At 35.0% G+C, this 22,343-nt stretch overlaps 1 protein-coding gene across 2 annotated transcripts in view; it reads left to right on the top strand.

Annotated features, from left to right (window-relative positions):
- Positions 1 to 22,343, top strand: part of LOC124354007 — a 292,185-nt gene that overhangs the window by 33,372 nt on the left and 236,470 nt on the right. For both annotated transcript variants that reach the window (XM_046804121.1, XM_046804120.1), the window contains exon 2: positions 19,836 to 19,889. The gene's annotated coding sequence lies outside the window, so the exon portion shown is untranslated. The remainder of the gene's footprint in view (positions 1 to 19,835; positions 19,890 to 22,343) is intronic.

Raw genomic sequence — 22,343 nt, 5'->3', positions numbered from 1 at the left:
ATAAATTACATTGTGTCGTCTCTCAAGTATGATAAAGCAATCTGTTTTGTCCACTATTACCACTAAGAATGTATAAAAAGCTCAAAACTTTGCAGATTGTTACGTTGGACTACTAATGGTCCAGTGGTAAACAGTGGCATATCCGTGAGAGAACCTTAGGGAACTGTCTCCATCCAAATTAATAATGTAAGTGCGCCACTGTCAGTTTAGTATAGACACAACCAGGAAGTATAATAATATGTACATTTGTTTATTAAAGATAACATCAAGAGTAACTTTAAACGTTACGTGTAAATAACGTTGGGAAAGCTCGAATGGCTCTCTACATATCCCAGTTTGGCGTTTTTTCGGCTGCGTTGGTATGGAAGTTTTTCGTGTTACCATGCACAATGGTGGTATAGTCTGACTTTCACCATCTAAAGATGGCAGGTTGGAAGTCTTCATAGGTCACATCTGTTTCTTATGGCAGTTTATCAACCTATAAGAGTCTAGAAGCGAACTGCTTGGGCTTGTAATGGCTCTACTCGTGATGGTAAAGTTATTTACAAACTACCTGCGGCAGAAATTATTGTGTAGAGTACTTCACAGCTGAGCGAATGATTTTGAGCTTTGGAAGAGCACGCATATTACTGCATTGCAAAGTGTATTGTTCTTCACGTGGATTCAGTTTGTTTTCCAATCATCTACTTCCGACAAATTTTAAGCACGACAAGAGGAACGCCATCTGAACGCCACACGGCGTGTTTAGTGGTTTGAATAATCCAAAAGTGTTCACATCCCTCTCCTTAATCGGAACCGTCACGGAAACAGCACAACAGATATTTTAAATTTAAATGCACGCTCATTTAAAGTTCTTGTACCACAAAACAACAAGTGGAGGTCATGCGTGTGTAAGCTACTCCAATAAAATATGCATATGATGTTTACTGTTAAAGTACGATGTTTAATGTTCAGGTAAAGGTTTACAATATTTACTGAACTTCAACGCTCTCTCGCTGCGTCGCACCTCGGTGCTAAAATAGTAACATAGCGTGTGGGCGTGTTGTCTGGAACCTGTTGTCGACTTGTTGATATCAACCGAGGGTATGAATGGACTAACTGTCATGACATTTCATTGTAAGCGCTGATGTAGCCGTACGTTACACTTTTAACACTGAGTTTTTTTAATTTCCAATTTGCTAGCCTTTATATGTGCATTAAAGCCTTAATGACTGCTTAGGAAATTGTTATTATAAATCTTTTAGACAGTCTTGCAGTAAATTTGTTACAAATAGTAGTTTCGTACACCATGTATTCAATTTTATAGTCCGATATAATTTTCATTAATATTTTTTACAGTGCAAACATAGTCGCTTGAACTCTTCTCATATTTTTAATGCAATAAAGGCACAACTGGTACATGTAAGTTTCCTGCAGCGAGCAGTGAGGTCTCGTAAGGCACAATAATAACATGTTTTTAGACATTTGCCATCATCAAGTAGAGTGAAGGAGTGGGATAATTTACTCGCAGTGAACAAACTGATAATCCTTGTTTATTAGGGTCACGTATTTGAAAGAGTCTCAGAAAAGGAGCGCAATCATCAGATTAGTGTTTCGAAATCTGATGTTAAACGTTTGACGTTTATTGATATTTGAATTTGAATCGAGCCAGAGTGCATCCAGCATGAATTAAGCCGTCACCACTACCAAGTCTTATGCAAAATATTTATAACCAGAATGTTAAATAACGTTTGATTACGAATTATTTACATCTAAACATAGAAAAATACCTTTGAAATTGAGTTGAGTTGTGTTTTTGTTATTGGTATGTAATTTCATTAAGGAAACATATTAATTAGTTTGCATGTACTTGTTGTAGCAGGTGTTTAAAAGCAGTACGTTTGTTTAGATTATTTTAATTGTATAATTGTGTTTTTATGCCAAATATGTGTAAAAATGCCACCTTTAAAATAGTTTTAAAATTAAAATGAAAACATCCAGGCGGTAGAGTACGCTATGAAATAAGTTATTTATATTTTCGGATTGTGGAAAATAATTTATCTGAAAATGTCATCGAGTTGCTATGCTACAACGTTGGTAAACCTGCTTCCATGTATCTAGAGACCCAAACCTTAACAAGTCATAAATTAACCAGCTGTAACGCTTCTTGTCTCGGTATATTGTGTACAATAGAGCTTCTGTTTGCCTTAATCATCATTTGGTTCATGAACGTCTTCCCTATGGGAAGTCACAGTTTGAATCTTCTTCTACTACTGTAGTCTTAAAGAAGGAAAACAGAAAACCCGTGATATTAATTATGGTTCAATAAATATAAAACAATATCAATTTAATTGTGTTTGTATTGTACAAAACGTATTGTAATTCCAATGCGTCTAAACTGAAAATTAAAATGGAAACACGACTCTCTCAGATATTTTAATATTTTTTCATATATTTTGAAGGCTTCGTAACTCCTAGTTTCCCCTGTAAATTTTACTTAAAAGACGTTCTACTTAACAATGAACGCAAGGAAACTCAGGCCAGAAAACAATTTGGAAGTCGTTGACAGGTGATTTAAGCACACCGCTGTAATGCGTATACTGCATACCTAAAAGCAGAAGGCGCCGCATATTTTACACCTTCAGTGTTGGGTCGCAGCGGGTCTTTATTAAACCTAATCCAGAGCAATAACTCTCGTGTTTGGAAAGGTTTGAGATTATAGTACAAACAAGTATATACAGTAATACATATCTGTTATACTTCCGTATCTACCTCTATACTATAACACACGAAAGTCACACTATATTATTGTATCGTATATTTGTAATTTTGTTAATCAAAAACATTATTTATTTAACTAAGTTGAACATTATGAAACAAGAGCACCAACTTATATTAATATTTAGAAATCAATTAATGTGTTCACTATATCCTTTCTTATTTTGTGCATGATTTACAAAGTACGTATTTTTATAGATTAATATTATAGTAGGGGCAACTAAGGTTAATATGCAACTTTCAATTATTTCACCCATGAAAGATTATATTAAGTTTTATATTTTAGCTTCATCTGTAACAAAAAATTTATTTAGTAATCCACTTAGAGTAATTTTTAAAAAGCCCCAAAATTTGAAAAACATATTAGTGAGACCTAAACTACCCTCTGATAACCTAACTAAAAATTTAAACAAACCTTTTGGATGTGAACCCTGTTGTAAGCCTCGTTGCAAAACGTGTAATTAATAATAAATTCAAAACATTTCTGTAGTAGCACAACAAAAAGGAATTATCCGATAATAGGTAAAATGACTTGTGAATCCAGCAATGGCATTTACCAATTGTCATGTAAAGACTGTCCGAAAGACTACGTTGGTCAGAGTTTAGGTTGTGAGTAACAGCTGATCATTTATTCTAGACTGAACATTCACATAAAATGTATTTACCTTTATAAAACTGTAATAATCACCTATAATAGTTGCTCAAAGTGTCCTCCGTTGTTAGCAGTGCACGTTTTCGCAAGACGAATCCACTCTTTTCTAGCGCGTTTCATAACGTTTGGAGCATTCTTGATAGTTTCTTCTGCCGCCTCTGTAATGCGATTACGTAACTCCTCTATGGTGTTAATCCGTTTTGAATAAACAATTGACTTCATCCAACCCCATAAGAAAAAGTCTGCTGGCGTGAGGTCAGGAGAACGTGGTGGCCATTTTACTGGTCCATTTCGACCAATCCATTGTCTACCGTATGTATCATTTAAATAGTTTTTCACATCATTAGAAAAATGTGGAGGTGCTCCGTCGTGCATAAACCATGCATTTATTCTGTTTTGAACAGGAATATCTTCCAAGAGGGTAGGCAGGTTTGTTCTTACAAAATTTAAGTACGCTACTCCATTAAGTCGATTAGGGAGGAAAAATGGACCAATCAAATTATCACCCAGAACACCAAGCCATACATTGACTGAAAATGTATGTTGAAAATGCCTCGTCACGCAGTTTCATGTGGGTTGTCGTACGCCCAAGTATGGGTATTACGAAAATTTACAATTCCATTTCTAGTAAAACAGGATTCATCAGTAACGAGAATACGCCGAAGAAAATACTGATGTCGTAAACAATTTCTTCTTAACCAGCGGCAGAACATCTTCCGTTTATTAAGATCTTGCGGTAATAAGTCTTGAACACGTGTTATATGGAATGGGTACAACTGTGCTTCATGAAGTGTCCGCCATACGCTTGACTGGCAAATATTTAACTGACGTGATAATCGTCTGGTGCTTGTGGTTGGTGATAATTCTACAGCATTTATTATTGCTTGTTCATTATTATAGTTCCTTGCGCTACGCTGACGACCAGTATCTATTCGCTTCGGTTTAAAGCTACCAGTTTCTCTAAGTCGTCTCTCCACAGCTTCAAATGTTTTGCGAACAACTGTTTGCGGTGTGAAAAGTATCACGATATTCCTGAAACTGCAGCTAAACCATTCTTGTTAACTTTGCCGTAAATCAGTATCATGTCCGTATACTCTTCAAACGAATACATACCATTTACATTATCTGCCATTATTTACTAAGATAATTACATACACTTTTATAAAAATATTTAATAAAATATTTTAAAAATAAATATTTAATAAAATATTTTATACACTTGTATAAAATATTTCCAAATAATCACAGGATCTCACAAAATACAATCTTCACACGCCACAATACAAAAACCTCCATAAAGGTTATTCAAATATTACTTCATGAACTTAATTGTTGATCAGCTGATATTGCCAACCTTTGCAAAGAAAATATGACGATAAAAAGTGTTGAATAAATGATCAGCTGTTACTCACAACCTAAACATTAGTTAATATTTTATGCAGATAAGAATATGCATTTTTGTGCGTCTGTTTTATTTTTAAATAAAGCTAAATTTCAATACCTATTATTAATTTTTTTCCTAAGTAATTCACATGAATCTTTTCAGAATTAAATGTTCTACAAATCTGTTTAAGAAAAAAATGACCTTTATTTAACATTTATGGAAGTAATCTTACGTTAAACACAAAAATGTGTTATTTCTTTGCACCAATTCTTGTGTTTTACGTAAGATATCTCTGAAAGTATTGCATTTACAGCTCTGGGACGAATTTTAATAAATTTTTCAGATATAAAAACATAAAAAACAATCGTATTTGTATCTTTGTAACTACCTTTACCATTTTTATACGGCCTGACTTCACCAAGGGTTCTGAAATCCGGGCGAAATCTTTCGCTAGGCGTAACTCGCTAACGAAGCGTTTCCGGGCATATGGTTATATGAACTTTTTTACTTGTTTTTAGCTATAGAATAAGCTCTCGAGAGATTGCCGTTTAGTTTTGAATCACCCTGTATATATATATATATATATATATATATATATATATATATATATATATATATATGACGGTTCTTTTGTTTATTATATTTTGTTAATACTTTTCCCTATTTCTCTTGAAAAATTTCTTGTTAAGACGAAATATAGAGGATATTTATGTTCTATTTCTCTGTAATAGAATTCTATAATATTATATATATATATATATATATATATATATATATATATATATATATATATTATATGTATTTAAATTCCTAAGAGTTTTTTTAATTAGTCAATATTTAACCAATTAATTAGCTAAATGTATTACAAAACTGAAAAATAATAGAAACAGGTGTACGAATCTATGTTTTATGACGAAAATCCACAGTCATTTTATTTAAGTACAAGTGCAGTAAATCTGCTTAATATTATTAACAAAATGTGAATTAAATTTTAAGCGTACAGCCGTATACTATATTGTAAAGCAGTAAAAATTGTTAAAGAGAAGCGGTGAAGTTAGCCAAACAAATAAATAGACATGCCGTGAGTGACTAATATTACTGCTATCAAAGAAGCCAGGTCAAATTCGAGGTCGTATGGAAGGTTATTGTAAGAGGTGGTGGGCAGGCGGCTGTCAGAAGGGGGTGGGGAGTTTCTGCGTGTCACACGCAATTTGTATTGAGGACATTCTCCTTTTTTGATCGTTAATCACGTTTTAAAAGTTCACTCGCGAAAGTTTCCATGTAAACAAATAAAGAATGGCATTTTGTTGGCAACAGTTTACGTTGATGTGTTAGCTTTTCCAAACCTCAGTTTCTGTTTGTATCTCGGTGGTGATTGTTTCTTGTGTGTAAATATTAAAAGAAAAAGATATTCTCGAGTCTAATGTTTATTGACGAGTAATAACATATAATGATAAAAAGCATTCAATTTACTTACAGGGTGACTTTTAACGGGCCATACTTTACTATTTTATACGTTCTATTTCAATATCCTTACTAAACTGTTATTGTTGAGTGTAAATCCTTAATTTTGGCTTTTATGCCACTATCTTGGGTTTGCAACTTCGAGTCATATTTCTTCAAACAATGTAAATATGGTGTAACACGTAATTTAGAACTTCTTTACGCATTTTGAACAACTTGTTAATGTAATTATATATTTTGTACTTAAGAAAGGATAAATAATTAAAACCCACCTTTGCCTTGAGTATAAATTATAAACCGATATTTTAATAACATGTTTTTTTCACAGATAATGAATGTTAATAAAAGTGCTTCTAATTTTTTCAATTCAAGTATCAATTATCCAAGGCTTCAAACGGAATTCTCAAAATCGAAGGGCGTAGCCAACTTAGTGAGAAACTGTATTATGTAATATTCTGGAGTCCTATGATATTTTTCAAACAGAGGCATATGTCATATATCAGGTTCATATTAGTTCACCTTAATAGATTAAAAATTTAAATACAATTTTATCTGGTTCTATTTTAGTTTTTATTGTGTGAAAAAATATACATATAGGTCTTGGAGTCCTAATGCGACCATAAAACGTAACTTCTGTCTGTTTAGATTTGCTTTATGTCTAAATTATAGTTCAGTGCCTTAGTTCACTCTATCTTATGCCCAAATCAAGAAAATATAGTAACCAATAAAAACCAACTTAGATAAAAAAGCGTCTGATTTTTGCTATTTAAATCTACTACTAAGATATTCAAGTGCCATAGTTAGTTATAGTTTACCATTTTTTCCCAATGAAGAACACACACACACACACACACACACACACACACACACACACACACACACACACACGCACGCACGCACGCACGCACGCACGCACGCACGCACGCACGCACGCACGCACGCACGCACGCACGCACGCACGCACGCACGCACGCACGCACGCACGCACGCACGCACGCACGCACGCACGCACGCACGCACGCACGCACGCACGCACGCACGCACGCACGCATGCACGCACGCATGCACGCACGCACGCACACACATTGTATATATATATATATATATATATATATATATATATATATATATATATATATAAATTGGAGCAAGTACTTTTTGTGATTCTGTTTATTGAAATTAAATAAGGCTACTGCCATTTATACAATTTAATATATATACGAGTATCTGCAGATCAAAGGAGGCTCTACAAACCTAAAAGAAAATTCAGTTTTTTTAGGGGACCCACTTTACAGCAAAGGGCTAAATTGACCGACCAAAATCGGCAAAATCAGACAAATCAAAAATTACATGTTCAAGGTTCCCTAAGACTACTCCACCAAAACGCCCAGTACGCAACCAACAAATTGGATGAAATTCAGCTGATGTGTGAGGAGCTGAAATCAGATATACTCGTTGTAACCGAGAACGGTTTTTAACAACGAAAACCTTGAACTATGCAAAATTCCAAATTACAACTTGGCAGAAGCGTACTGTCGCCAGACCTCCAAAGGAGGTGGTGTAGCAATTTTTCTGAGACAAAATTTAGTTTTTACAAAATTTACGATCAAAGAAACGACCGCGAAAGATTTCGAAGCAGTTGGGATCAAAGTACAAACTAACAGGTCAACATTAATTGTGATAGGGATTTACAGGTCTCCCAGTGGAAATGAAGATCAGTTTTTTTCAAAATTCGAAGTGTTACTCACTGACCTGACTAACCATCAATGCAATTACGTCTTGATGGGCGATCTCAACGTGGATGCGATGGACAGCAACCATCCATCCACCAAGCGACTAGTCGATCTGCTGAGGTCATTCGGCCTTGAACTGCTGGTCAAAACTCCAACGAGAGTGACGGCTACAACACAGTCGGCTATTGATAACATCATCACAAACATTGAAAATGTCACAGTATCGGTGGTCAACACAGCTATCTCAGACCACTATGGCCAAGAGGCTATCATTAGTGGAAAACAAATCGAGAGAGAACCAAGAATTACCAAAACAATAAGAGACACGAGGCCAGAAAATATTGCTCTCCTCAACGCTTCCCTTTCAAAAGAAAAGTGGAATTTTCTAAATTCTTCACACCCAGTAGAGCAGCAGTTTCAAATTTTCAATGAATGTTTGAACTTCCATCTCAACACCTGCTGCCCTACAAAAACGATCAAACCTCATCCAAAGAAGGTAAATAATACTTGGGTCACTAAAGGCATTCTGGTGTTGAGAGAAAAACTCAAGTTTTTCTCCGAAATAAACAGAAAAACAGCCAATGAACAGTTCAAAATCTTTTTTCGAAATTATAAAAAAATTTACAGGAAGGTGATCCAAGCTGCAAAATCGTATGATGTCTCAAAATCAATTACTTCTTCAAAAAACGTTTCTAAAACTGTATGGGGCATCATTAACAATAAACATCAAGAATTCACAGTCAAAATTGGGGACACCCTTGTGAGCGATGCCTCTAGGGTTGCCGACGAGTTTAACGGATTTTTTGCGTCTGTTGCTTGTGGACGGGGCCCTCGTCCATCGCTGCCACAGGGGAATCCCACGCGTAGACAGAGTCCAACAGCCTCAATGGCTCTGACTCCTGTAGTTGAGGAAGAGCTCGATAAAATCATTCAACAATTCCCAGCTAAAAAATCGAATGATCTAGAATCGAGATCCATGTGGTTAATAAAACAATGCTCTAAGCATATCGTGAAACCACTGACTCAATTGGTCAATTTGTCTTTTAACTCAGGAGTTTTTCCCTCTCTCCTAAAAATTGCAAAAGTGCATCCAATTTTCAAGAAAGAAAACCCCTGTTCATTAAATAACTATCGGCCAGTCTCAATTTTGCCTGTACTGAGCAAAATATTTGAAAAACTCTTTCTAACGAGAATGCTTTATTTCTTAAACAAAAACAACCAGCTTTCTGAACACCAATTTGGATTCAGGAAAAATAAATCGACGATAGACGCAGTGGTGAGTCTGGTTGATATGGTTGTAGAGGGTCTAGAACGTCAGGATCACACATTAAGTGTGTTCCTGGACCTTTCTAAAGCATTCGACTGCGTTGACCATGAAATACTGCTTGACACATTACATTCTCATGGCATCCGAGGTGTGCCGCTCTTATGGCTTAAATCATTTTTAAGTCAGAGAAGTCAAGTGGTTCAGATCTCAAACCAATTTTCTAAACCAATTCAACTGAGTTATGGAGTCCCTCAGGGCTCTATACTCAGTCCAATCCTTTTCCTGATATACGTCAACGACGTACATTCATCGCTGCTGCATGGTAAAATTGTGCAGTATGCTGATGACACGACTCTCTGTTTCAGAGATAACACACAAGAAGGTTTGGAGCTACAATCCTTTGTAGATATCAACAATTGTGTGCAATATTTCAATAACCTCAACCTTCAAACGAATTCTTCGAAATCCAACGTGTTGAATTTCACACTGCGTCCAACGGACTCCCAATGTGGGTCAGCCGTCATGTTGGCAGATTCCTTATTGGAAGAAGTCTACTCCTCAAAATTCCTTGGAATACTCCTCGACCGAGGGTTGACATGGAATAATCACATTGACCATGTGTGCGCCAAACTGTCCTCAGGAATATATGTTTTGAGGTCCTTGGCCCGGTACTGCCCCAGTCAGGTATTGATTGCGGCATATTATGGGCTAATTCACTCTCACCTTTCCTATGGAGTGGTGTTGTGGGGGGCCTGTACAGGCAATAATTTCCTGAGGGTGTTCAAATTGCAAAAAAAGCTATTCGTATCATCGCAAAGTTGAATTTCAGAGAGTCGTGCAGGACAGCATTCAAAACTTTGCAACTGTTGACTTTGCCCAGTCTCTACATTTTAGAAACATCTTGGTTCTGTTTGTCTAAATGTGCCCTAACCAGGGGACGTGACATACACGGGTATGAGACTAGAGGCAGAGATAACTACCGTACTGGAAGACATAGAACGGTGGTTTATGAGCACTTACCTTCGCAGGCAGGTGTTCATTTCATCAACAGTTTGCCAAATTTTATTACAAACGCCCAAACGCCCAAGGCGTCAAAAGCTCGTCTTAAGCGCTTCCTGGTGTCAAATGCATTCTACAGCGTTGACGAGTTTCTGGCGTTTAACTGGGAGACCGCCCAATTCGATGACTGACTCCAGCGCTGAAAGTGGGTTGAGATTGGCGATGGATGAATGAGACTGGAATGCATGAACATTATGTAAGTTTGGACGTGGTGGTAATGTGGTATGCGAGTTTTAAATTTATAATTAATTCTGACGTTTTCCATACAATGTGTAATTGTGACGAGCAATAAAAGATTTGATTTGATTTGATTTGATATATATATATATATATATATATATATATATATATATATATATATATATATATATACACACAAGATCTGTCCAAAAAATATCCGACCTGTGTTTATATCTTCGCGCCAGACTGCCCGAGCGGCCTCTGAGTTGAACGATAACGATGTAAATTGTACAGAAGGCCTTTGGGGATGGGCAAAAAAAGATAAAAGAATGATAAGGGCGGTTTAGAAATGGCCGCACATCTATTGACAGTGATCCTCGTTCTGGACGACCTTTACTGGCAACAACACCGGAAAAGTGTGTGAGTTGCGATTGAAAATGATCGTCGATTAACTGTTCGTAAACTAGAAAATGATCTCGGAATATAAAAAAAACTGCTGTTTGCGAATTTTAAATCAGATTTTGCTAAGGGCTTGTGTGTGTGTGAAATTCATTCCGAAATTGCTCACGGCCGAGCAGAAAAACCTTCGCTGTGGAATCGCTCCAGCCAACTTGAAAATGGTGATGAGTCGTGGGGTTTATGGTTACGATCCTGAAACTAAACAACAATTTTCAAGGTGGATCCACACAATCGGTCCAGGCGGGCCATGGCCGAAAACAAAAACACAAAGAAGTCAAATCCATGTCATGTCAATTATGATTATTTTTCTCGATTGTTATGATGCCATGCACTACAAATTTATTCCAAAAGGTCAGACGATCAACAGAGAATATTACTTTGCAGTCTTGAAAAGATTGCGTGATGCCGTGAGAAGAAAACGACCGCGATTTTCGTCAAGCGGTGACTGACTTCTTCACCGCGATAACGCGCCAGTGCATTAATCCAGTCTTGTGCAACAATGTTTCACAACATTGCCACAACAACTTCGCCAGCCTCCGTACAGTCCTGACCTAGCTTTTGGGCGTTCCCAGGATTGAAAATGGCGCTCAAAGGAAAGCGATTCGAGGACATCGAGACTATTCAAAATAATGCGACGCGCGAGCTGAAGGCTATTTAAAATCTACGTTCGATAACTACTTTAAGATGTGGAAGCACCGCTGAGAGCGTGTGGTGGTTCAATCAAATGGGGACTACTTCGAAGGATGCCACGGCCCGGATGACGAAGAGTAGCACAAATGCGAAGATATGAACGCAGTAACGATATTTCTAGTGCTATGACTTAATTTGATATTTTTACACAGGTCTAGAAGTTAAATGTATACGTAAGCTTAAAAGAATTCTTCAAACATAAATCATCTGCTTCCATCTCTAGTGTTCTCCTTCCGGTATAATGGGGAGAGTGTGACATCCCTTTCTTTGTCCTTAAACTACAGTAAAAATGTTATACGCAATGTTAAAGGAGCCAGTTTCGATTACCCTATGTGCAAACATGTAAAACTGTGAGTTTTACTCATTAGGTTTAGTTTTTATAACAGATAGTATTTCCAATCCATTATGAGTATGTAGTAAAAATTAGATAGTAAGTTCGTATTTTAAATCTAATATACTATACAGCCGCATGTGTAACTGACTCACTGACTGATATATAGATACAAATTCTAACATAGTTCTAGAAGTGCTGGAAACTTGAAATTTGGCACGCAGGTACCTTTTGCCGTATAACCAACAGGAAAAGTCTGAAAACCGGGAATTTTACTTTTAAAACCCCTCAAAAAAGTTCGAGAAAATTCGCGCATTTTTTCGCCCTTGCAGGCCTTTTTTGTAAGCCCTGATAGCGGGTGAACCGTTGGAGATAGCTTCAATCTGACGGAAAATCGTTAGTCAGGAATGAAGTGAACTACAAAAAAGGTCCAGTAACTTTTTGCTCTATCTTCCATGGTTAAGCGACAAAACGCTCGAATATTTTGACATTCCAGAGATTTTTTCGATAAAAATAATGTTTCGAGCCCGATAGCGGCCGAACCGTTGGTCGTAGCTCAAATCTGATTGACCCCATCAAATTAGCAAATTGTGCGATCTACAGAAAAGGTCCAGTAACTTTTTGCTCTATCTCCATTGGTTTGGCCGAAAAACGTGATTTTGTGAAAATTTTTTTGTAATTTTCACGTGAAAACTTTGTTTTTTTTGGTTTCGATAGCGGCGAAAAAATGTGTCGGAGGTCAAAATAAAACAAAGGTTAGATTTAGGAAATAAGGTGATCTACAAAAAAGGTTAAGTGACTTTTTACTATATCTCCATTAGTTTGACCGCAAAACGTGGTTAAATGGACATATTTGGAAATTTTCGCCTACAAATTTACATTCCAGGCTGATAGCGGCTAAACGGTTGGTCGTAGTCAAAACAAGTTTCAATGGGATTTAGAAAATCACGTGATCTACAAAAAAAGGTCAGTAACATTTTGTCCTATCCTCAACGGTTTGGCCGCAATAACGCGTTTTTAAAGTTTTGATTTTTTTGAGTTTTTACGTGAGATTTTGTTTTCTGGGCTCTATTTCAGACAAAATCTTAGTTCTAGCTCAGATTAAAAATTTTATTTTAATACAAAATAATGCGATCTACACAAAAGGTCAAGTGACCTTTTACTCTATCTTCCATGATTTAGCCGTAAAACGTGATTATATTGAAAATTTCACTTTAAAAATTTACTTTTCGTGCTCGATAGTGGCCGAACCGTTGGCCCTAGCTTAAATGAAAACTTTTTTAAGTAGCTATTGATAGGATCTACAAAAAAGGCCCAGCAGCTTTCTATCGTTTATCTTTCCGTGAGCCTGATAAATGCTCTAAATGGCTAATTCTTTGTCGTCACTTTTAGGTGTTTTAAATTTTGCAACTATAATTAGTGCGATTCATGCTGGTTCCATATTGACCTTGTATTACTACGTTAACGAGTGACTAAAACCCCCCTCCACATCGTGAGTTTGCTGAGCGTTAGTGAAGCTTCAAGAGTAAATAGGAACAGAGTGTTTTTTTTATTTAATTTTTATGAAATATTAGTTCATTGTCAAAAATCTGGCGTGGAATGATAATTTCCGAAGTAGTTTTAAACCCCCCTGATCAACGTTTTATTTTGATAAAAATTCCTCGTGCCTAGACACAAATTTACTAGAAAAGTACCACGCGTTCTTTAACCCCCGAGAACATAAGCCCCCTCTTCCGGAATTTCTTGGTTGATGAACTCCTGATTAAATTAAACCCCCTGATCAACTTAATAATCTAATAAAGGTAGTTTTTTAATTTATTTACACTAAAATCTGTTTACACAACAGCTGACCAGTGCAGACTTTTTTATCCCAAGCGTTGTACCGACTAAACCAGAGATCGTAGCTAAAATCCGAGGTCAGAGTCGAAAGAGAAAATTAAATTTCCGACAAGAAAGGTCCAGTCATTTTTTTCTCTCGTATCTCTAACGGTTTAAGCCGCAAAATTCCCTTAAAATCAAAACTTTGATTAAAACTGATGTCTTAACCCCAGGGGGGGGTAACATTAAAACCCCCAGAGAATTTCCTGGTATGGCCTCATGTCTGAATTTTACCAATCACCAAATCTCTTAACCCCCCTGGGAATTACCTGGTATACCAGATAACCTCTTGAGTAAATAAAAACCCCCTGATGTCTTAACCCCTGGTAATATTAAAACCCCCCCCCCCCCCCCCCCAGGGAATTTCCTGGCAAGACCTCATGTCCGAATTTTAACAATCACCAAATCTCTCTTATTCCCGAATTTGCAAGCGTAAATTTAACCGCTTATCCCCGAATTTGCAAGCGTACATCATGGGGGCCTGGGGCGTAGCCCCCAGCGAGCCGAAGGCGAGTCTACATTATACTACTGATAAGCTCTGTTCCTTTAATATTTTATAAAATTTAAATGTAAACGGACGTTTGTGCCTCGTCGGTGAACTTCATTTGAAAGTTTAAACAGGAGCTTTTTAATATGAATGTTGAGTGTAGCTCCAGTAAAACAACGGCATTATCTTCCTCTTAATACACTGTCTGGATCTGATGCTGTTACAGACTTGAATCCTGGAGTCTGGAGCCTTGTTTGTCTGAAGAGATCGAAAATAGTCGACAACGAAAGAGCTCAAAATGAACAATTTATATAGTTTTGACATCAGATATATGTAGATTACAAAATATAAAATGTAGGATAATCCTAATCCAATCAAGATTTGCGCTTAGCAACACATTTTTATGTATGAGAATGTCGAATTTATACTTATTGATCCCAATATGTTAACAATCAGTTGATAAATGAGTGATGTAAGGATATTTAGTTTAACAGTTATGCAAAAAAGTTTATTGTTTATTGCAGTAGCTAAATATATTTAATCTTATACCACTATGATCTTCTAGCAAACATGTATTGGTGTGTTACTTTATTGATAACAGTACCCGACAAACTGGTAATATTATGAAAAAAATTCTTAGTATTCTCAGGTTGAACAAGAAAATTATATATTACTAGCAACGTCTTTATTTATAAAGTGGCTATATATTATTGCACAACTAACTCTACATTTAAATCTGTAAAAATCAGTGCCAAATAGGTGTATCCAAGATGGCCGCAAAAATATCGATCATGTAAAAATAAAGTGTTTATCACATAAAAATGATCGACGATGTTGTGGTATCAATGTTAAGATGAATATGGAATAAGAAGCAGGGGTAATTAAAACTCGCCTTGTTAATTAATTATTGGCGTATGTAATATAATGCGGGTTTGTAAACGTGCCGAATGCTTTTATTGATATTGATTCTAACCAAACTCGTTATGGTAGTCGATTTAAATATCTTGGACAATGTTGCTAGTCATCTAATCCAATTAGAAGTTTTAAGTTTACGTTCGATTATAATTTCGTTAAAGTTTGTATAGTTATAACCTGCAAAGGAACAATTTTTTTTAGAATTTAATACTTTGAAATGACGTTTATACTTAAGTGTTTTCATATTGCAAGATTTTCGTGAAATATTTCAAAAGCAGAGCTCAACATCTTAGATTAATATTCAGTTGTATAGCATAAATCATGGTTTTAAAAATTAAAAATGACTCGTATACAGTTCGATTTTTGAAGTTCATTATTAGAAATCCTCGGCAGTCTCCAAGCTTGGTGATAGTGCTTAATAATGTATTATATAAGTTTTGTTAGATAAAAAAATTTTAAGGACTTCGGATGTTGCAGCTAGCTACCAAACAACATTGGCAAAAGATAAAGAGTATTCTCAGATTGTTAAGAACAGATACGATTATTGTTTATTTTTAAAATCACTGAGGATTCAATAAGAAGGCCGTTTTAAATTTTTAGAAAATATACATTACTTTATTAGGTTTTAAGAATTACAGAATTAAAAAAGCCGATTTCAAAATTTGTAAGTCAACCACAGCAACATGCCTGTAATTGAATCAATGTCAATAAAAATCTTTTGAACATATAAAAATCTAAATTTCTAGAACAAACACATAATAAACGCAATGACTTTTTCTGTCTAACATATCTAGATTACATATATCTAGATCTATCTAAGAACGATCTCTCTTCCGACTTAGGATAAATAAGTAATAAGTTCTAGAAGTTACAATTGTATAAGTAACGTGGGTATAAGTAACACACACTGCCATTATTTTACCTAGCGAACATAGGAAAAAACACAAGTCTACCATTTAAAATTAAAGCCATCATTCTCTCATTCTTCAGGCAACAAATGGTGAAGTGTATTAAGTAAATGTATTGTGTTAGAATCACGAAAATATAGTACACTAGCACATACCCGTGGCTTAGCCCGCAATTAATATGCAACATTCCGCGTATTTGTTTGAATAGCTCCCACGATTTCAGTATCACTTGAACTATTTTAGATTAATTTTAGAGGAACGGTAATGTCGAAGTTCGTAGTTTTCTTAGTGAAAGCGCTTGTGATGTAATATGATAGGGTCCAGTTATATTGTTAAAGTAGAATTAGTCATATATCGTGCATCAGGTATCCATTTTACAGTGTTCGTGATTAAAAGGACCAGAAGTTAAGCAAAAGCGAGAGTAACTCATATTTAAGGTTTTGATCTTCAAGTTCAAATCTATTATATTTCCAACGCAACATTGGAGCTTGCTATTTGCTATCTTCGAGAAGCAATATAAATAGACCTATATATAATTTTGTAATGAGATTGGAATCAAAACAGTATAGTTTTCTAAATTGTACGGATGTACATATTGTTATTGAAAATTTAAAACTAAATTCAAAATTAATAATACTAACACAATTAAATACTTACATTATGACGGTTGCCATCCATATGTAAAGATAATAACATGATACAGTAAAGTTCTTGCTAATGTTCGCTATATCATACTATTTTCTCGGTCCATGTAGGAATTATATCAGTATCTATATACCTAATCAATATCGTACCTAATCAATACCTCATCAGTGAGAAATAGATGCGATTTCACTTCAATGATTTTCGGCCCTAGAAATTGCATTTAATGTCTCGTGTATTGCTTTGTGGCCCAAAATAAATAAATAAATAAATTGGTTTCCCTTTTTGAAATTGAAAGTACTGTTTGAAATAATTAATCATTTGGTGGTACTGTTTAAATACAATATACAACTGATTGTTGAATACATTTAACTGGCTCTTTGAACAACACATTACACAACTTCAGAAACCAGTGTGGCGTAGCCCGTAAGGGTTTCCGAAATAAGAATAAGCCTATGATCATCTTAGGGATTCTAGAAATGTCCATGTAACATTTCAGTATTATCGGTTGAATAGTTTTAGCGTGAAAGCATATCAAACAAACTTACTATCGCATTCATAATATTACTAGCAGTTACTCGCGGTTTCGCGCGCAATTTCGTAGTTATGCACCTATATGAGCACTTCTAGCTAGAGCGAATTATATTTCCGACGCTAATTTTGAGTTTCCCTTGTTGCCACAATCAAGAAAATATGTTAACAAGTCTATATTTATCGTCATTGTAATTTATTTCGATGTTATTATTTTTGCCCCATTGATGATTTTGCTTATTTTCTAACCAAGAATATATATATATATATATATATATATATATATATATATATATATATATATATATATATATATACATACACAGCTCTGAGAACCCTATTTTTGTCAAAAGACAACTAATAATTTAGATTTGATAACAGTCTTTAAAAATATGAAGTAAAGGTTAGAAATTGTCTCATATCTGCACTGCTAGCAGTTACCTGCTCTTTTGCACGCAATTTAGTAGGCGTTGCGTTTGTATGACTATTGCTGGTTCGAGTGAATTATATTTCCGAAGCCAATGTTGAGTTTACCTTGTTACCACAACCAAGAATGGCCATTCTAATTTACTTTATTGTCTTTTATATTTAATATTTGATAAAAAAGTACAGCTAAAAGAACAGTAACAATGACTTTACGCATTGTTACTTTATAAACTAAAAAATATTGATAATACTTGAGAGCGTTTCGAGCTGGAATAAATACACGAGATAAAAAGCACAGTAGTTCAGCGAACTTTCATTGTAGCGTAGTCTTTCTGACTGCTTCAGAGGGAGTCTTCAGTGTCAAATTCTGACCCTCTTATGCTTTGTGGCATTTTGTAAGATAGATGAGTACTTACCTAATTGCTGAAATCTAAAATGGCGTTAAAATATTTGTACTCACTATAAATTTAAACAAATTGTAAATAATAGACAATGTTTACACAGAACAGGTGATTACATTAGAAATGCTCTGTCAATTAATATTTCACAACTTTAAATACCAATGGGGCGTTGCTCGAAAGGATTATCAAAGTAAGAATAGGCCTAAATTCATCCCAGGGACCCTATGAATATCCATGTACAATTTCAACGCAATTGGTTGAATATTTTACGCGTGAAAGCATATCAAACATACTTACTTTCACATTTCTAATATTATAGGATTAGGATAGACAAAACATCTCGCCTACGAGTATATTTATTAGTGGTGTACGCAATATTGAAATTTATCTTATTTAAGAATCAAAAGAGTCAAAACCATTACTCTTGAAGTAAAATTATTTTATATAATCGAATGAGATAAATTAAATATTGAATATAATTAAATAATGGGATTAAAAAACTTAACTTGTGATCGATCCATTTCTTTTATTTTCCAAATAAGTATAGGCTCATCCTCTTTATATTTTTATTCTACCCGTCCTTGTGAATCATTGGGTTGTGCGAAGATCTTATCAAATGATAGTCGATACAGTACAAGGTCAGTGGTACAAGATTTGAACCTCCGCGCTCTTTTACTCAGACACAGGGTTGGACGCCTTAAACATTACAGCTTACCGAACCTACACACTATTTAAAATACTCGTACTTACAGAAATAATAATTCACTAATTTACTGAACTATATGTTTGTACATCAGGAGCAACTACCAATTCATATGTCTTACACATTAAAAAAAGAATTGTGATATTTTGTTCATAAAATTGGCGATACTGATTTTTATTAACTTTATGAAATTGACATAATTCTACAAAACTCTGCAGAACTATCTTTATTTTAAAAACAATTGATATATTCTGTTTTGAAGGTTTAATATACTTTATACATAATAAAAGGAATAAATATCAACATATAGCATTGTAATGTGGAAGATTATCACCATAAATATATGATACAATAATTACCAGATTGCTGGCACCATTCCAGTACCAGCTCGTAATATGGACTGACAGTGAAGCCGGTTAAATGAGCGCGGGTGCAGGAAACAATACAAAATAGTGTGGTCTCGTAGGATGTGCTGAGTGGAAATCTTAAAATATCGATGATTGGCATTAATCAAAATATAAATTTACTTCGGACTAAACGTTGCCTTTACGTCATGACCTAGAAATAACTTTTATAACAGAAGAATTCAGATTCATCAATGGTAACTGGCTATAAGGCGAGTGAAGAAAATGAAAGATTGTCGTGAGTTTACGGAAGAAATGGATGGTAGTTGATTATGGTTTATGTGAAGAAACTGATAGAGCATATTGTTGGATGGAAAGAGATTGCTGCAGAATAGCTATTGGGCCTTACGCAAATCATCAATTAATTAGAAAAGAACTCCAATGAACTGCACCTCGAAATTGTGATCATTAACGTTTTAGAAAGGTTAATACTGGTTGGTCGAAAGTATTAGTGTTTTACTTTTGTGCATTTCTATATTAGGCTAGTATTGTAAATATCTCCTGCATACTTGTACTTATGTACGTGCCAATGCATTATTAAATGTTGCCCTTTCTTTTTTTCAGATAACAGTTCATCGATCAAGTCTTCCTTGCTTTTATAACGATCAGCTGATTCCGGTAAGTACAGATTATATTTTTTAAATCCACTGTCACCCCAATACCATAATTTATTATATATTTAAGGGTTTACAATCACTGTTTATAGCATTTTTATGACCCAAATATAATATTTTGGTTTTAAGATTTTTAGAAGATCAGGGATTGAAGGTAACTACGACCCTGTAACAAGATGTAGCACTCCAAATTGTTTTGGTTCCCGGAGGTTATTTGTGTGCCAAAATAGTTCTACTCGCAGGCACATATATTTTATAATTACATGTGACTTTGTTCTAAATCGATAATTATGAGTTTTACTTGTCAATTTAATTTAATTTTTAAATATAAGCATTTTTCGAGGTAGAAAAAGAATTCCTTTCGTAACTTATGAACAAGTTTGCGGTTTTTAATTGAGTTATTTTTTTAAAAGGACAAGAAATTTGATCCATGCAAGAATTCCCTATACATATATCAATATTGTTAAAGTTATTCTAAGATACCCAGCACTCGAGTTATAAAACTTTATTCAGTAGGAAAATTGGAAGGTCACTGAAATTAAAATTTCGGATTTTTTATTTCAGTTTGCAACTACGAACTACGACCTCCTGAGCAACAGAATGATTATAAATCGTCGAATTCAAAACATCGTGTCAAGAACGTTGGCGATCACGTTCGAGATGCCAGTACTCGTCGTAGTGTCACTCTTATTGGCGAATTACGGACTTTTTTTAGATTTTAAGAGCTGAAACATCGCGAAGCAGCTGGGTTAGAGGATCTACGGGTCCATAAAATTGATATTGAAATCTCCGGTAGTTAAATATTTAATCTAAAAAAAAAAACTGTTCAGAAGGTGTTCCAGCTCCCCGAAAACGAGTCATCACAGCCACTGGGAAATCTGTACAGCCCAGTCCTATAAGAGAGGTTGACACGATTTTGATACCTTCGGCCTTAAAAATCATGTCCGATTTCTTGTTAGTGTTAAAAGATTCTAATGGTGATATTAAATTGCCACACCACCCCCTGTAAAAATGGTTTTAGGTTCATTCTGAAACTGTAATTACCTCAGATTTAAGTTCATCACGCATGGTCACCAGTTCATTAACCTTGTTGGTTAGCATTTGGCCGTTCTGGTGAACAAGTTTTACTGTTTCCGTTGACAACTTTAAATTTAACGCCTCCGCACATGTGACCAGAAGACCACCGAGGGGTAACAGCCAATGTCCTGGGAGTAACAGCAGGCGTTGACACGATTATAGCTGAGACGGCGAATTGCTGGGGCGGCCACGAAGGGTGGTGGTGGTGGTGAAGGCATATCAGGTCTTGTAGGAGGAGATTCCAATAATACGAGTTTGTCGACGATCATCGTAGCCAGTAGTCGCTTGGCTCGCATTGAAAGATATTGACCGTACCTCGTGAAATACTTTCAGGCAAAACTGATTTGATTTAGTTTTTTAGTCATACAAACTAAATTGAGGTTTCAACCGTTGTATTGTGAAATGTTTGTAAAAACCTAGTTTATATAACGTACAGTACTAAATTTTAATTAATTCAGCAAAGATATCTTATATCCTGCTTGAGTAACGTTTTTAAATGGAATATGGATATAGAGGCCATTAATTATAGAGGACTTCCATTAGATTTATTTTTTATTTTTAGACATGACAATTTTAAATAAGCTCACCCAACATCACTCTCGTAGGTTGGCGACCTCGAGTGAGCGTACGTCAAGAAATTGATCAAAACATGTTAATGGAGTACACAACAAATCCTATCGTGTTAAATAAACGTCGTGTTACCTCTCGTGTCACTCAAAATACACGTTTTATAGCATACCACCACTATATAAGTATCGAGACAACTGAGAACTAGTTCATTCAGTGTCAGCTTGTTATAGAACTAGCTTTAGGGCAGTTAGCAAACTACCCACAGTCCTTCTATTTTTAGACATCTGTTGTGTCCTATGTTACCTATCTCTAGGTATTACTTGACCTTTTCTAAAATTCTCATCCTAAAAACTGCTTGTTCTGTAGATATACAGGATAGCTTTATTCGTTGAAACTTCAGATGGGAGCAGTATATCTGTTAAATATTCTATAGAAAATTATTTATTAGTTTCAAGCTATATCTTTTAATTGTAATTTATATTTTCAGTTGTATGTGGTGTATCCAGTACACATGGAAACTACCTGTATCTGTAACGATATGAAATTATTCTTGGTTTCATTTATTGACCTTTAATTTGACGTGAGGTTTTGATATGCTGCTATTTTGACAATTTCGACTTAAAATTCTTATATTTTCGTAATATGCATATTTTAAATAATTCGTTATGATTCATAGAATTTTGAAATGAAAAGTGCCCTTACTTTTCAAAATGGTGTAATAACTGGGAGTTCAAGAAAAATGTATTGTTTCTCTAAAATGTTGGAAGGTGTTACAATAGAGTTAAATGTAAAAACATTTTTTGTTGTTTTT

Source organism: Homalodisca vitripennis, chromosome 2 (genome assembly GCF_021130785.1).
Source record: "Homalodisca vitripennis isolate AUS2020 chromosome 2, UT_GWSS_2.1, whole genome shotgun sequence".
NCBI classification, from domain to species: domain Eukaryota; kingdom Metazoa; phylum Arthropoda; class Insecta; order Hemiptera; family Cicadellidae; genus Homalodisca; species Homalodisca vitripennis.
Note: the sequence above shows the minus strand (reverse complement) of the source record. Positions and strands in the feature narration are given on the sequence as shown.